The following is a 2,067-nucleotide window of genomic DNA, read 5'->3' on the forward strand; positions in this document are numbered from 1 at the left end:
CGCAAGGCAATGGGATCCCCTTTGTTTCTTGTTTGATCTCCACCAGCCTCCCGCTGCAAGGGCAGTGTCAGGCAGCAGAAATCATCCACAGCCTGTTTCAGCCCCAGAGTCCCTGCTGGGAGTCCAAAGGATTTCAATATTTACCTGCAGACACTCAACAGGGACGCAGTTTTCAGAGGGTGGATGCTCATCCCCGTCCAGACCCCAGAGCTAATCTACTCTGCTGAATGCTGACCACAAGAAAGCAGGCATGCCAAGCCATTCCTCCTCCCACCTTCCTTTTAATAGTCCTAGCATAAATTCACAAGGATGGGAGCTGGAAAGGTCTCTGCTAATGCAGGCTCTGCCCCCAGTCAGTTCTCCAAAAAGGCTTAGAGAGATCCCATTGCAGGATCAAACACCGGCCCTTGCCGCTCACCCCCCTCTGCCTCTGATTGTGCTGTGTTTGAGATGTAGACAGTGCTCAAAGTGAGTGATTGAAGATCAGCAAGTCTTGCTTCTTGAGGAAGCAAGAAAGTCAAATATTAAGGAAATAAAAGCAGACAAGATTCCATAGGAGCTGTGATCTCATCTGGCGAGAAGCCACCACAAAGCTGAGAAGTTCTGCTCCAGCACTTGTCACGTCTGGTTTCCTCCAGCTTCCCTCCTGCTCCTACAGCTCCTCCACCCCACTTCTCCATGAAATTCATGGGGGAAAGTAACTTAAATATGAGCAGGATCAGGTGAAAGCAAAGTAGTTTTGAAAAAGCTACCCAAATATGTATCTATTTAACATAAACCCTCCTACTTTTTCTTTTGGAGGGTGTGAAAGAACATATTTGTGCTATGTCTAGAATCTCCCCGGTGTTTCTGGTCAGCTAGAGTAATACATTTATTCTGATGTGAATGTGGTTTTTTAAAGGACCACGGTGGCTGGCATGGAGCAACTATTCCCCACAGACATCAAAATATGCTCAACAAATTAGTGCCTCAGTCCTGCAAAGGTATGAGGACACATGAATTAACTGTGCTCCTTTTCACATGTGCCCCGAGACCACGAGTGATGAGAAATGTCAAGACCCACGCTAATGTCCAATCCTAAAAGACTCCAGCAGCTCACAGGGGCATTCATTCCACACTGACTCAGATGGCAAGCTGCCACCTCCTGAATCACTGCCACCACTTCCTGCAGCTCCCAGGTGCTCCGTGGAGGTACCCCGTGCAATTTGCTCAATTTATGACAATCCAAGGGTTTACAGCTTGAGCAGTATTGCTACAAACAAGTCTTTTTGTCTGGAAACAGTGAAAATTTCATCATCTCAAAGGGACACAACCGGGGCAGATTTGTCCAAAGGGTTGTTTTTTTAATGAGGACTGAAACGAACAGAATTGTACTTCCCCGGTTTATTTCGGTAAACAAACGAGTCTTTAAAAAGCAAACAGGCATTCCCAGGAGTGGTTGAAGCAAATCACAGAATCAGTTAGGTTGGAAAAGATCTCTGGGATCATCGAGTCCATCCTGTGACATAACAACACCACATTAACCGGAGCACGGCACGAAGTGCCCCGGACGGGGGTTCCTAAAACACCTCCCGGCACGGAGACTCCGCCACCTCCCGGGGCAGCCCCTTGCAGTGTCTGATCCCCGTTCAGGTGCAGAAATGCGGTTCGGATGTGCGGACACCGAGGATGGGACCCATCCCCGAGCGCCCGCAGATGCCGGAGCCACGCCCGGGACTCGCCGCTGGCTTCGGCCCGGAGCGAGCGTGAACAGCACCAAAACAGCCCGAATTTCACACAGGAACGGGGATGGGTGCCGGACGGGGATGGAAACGGGGATGGGAACGGGGGATGGGAACGAGGGATGGACACGGGGGATGGACACGGGGATGGGAACGGGGGACGGGAACGGGGGATGGACACGGGGGATGGGAACGAGGGATGGACACGAGGGATGGGAACGGGGGATGGACACGGGGGACGGGAACGAGGGATGGGAACGGGGGATGGACACGGGGGATGGGAACGAAGGATGGACACGAGGGCTGCCGCTCTGCCCCGCGATGCGCGACCTCCGCCGGCGGCAGC

This window comes from Parus major, chromosome 21 (assembly GCF_001522545.3).
Source record: "Parus major isolate Abel chromosome 21, Parus_major1.1, whole genome shotgun sequence".
In the NCBI taxonomy this organism is placed as follows: domain Eukaryota; kingdom Metazoa; phylum Chordata; class Aves; order Passeriformes; family Paridae; genus Parus; species Parus major.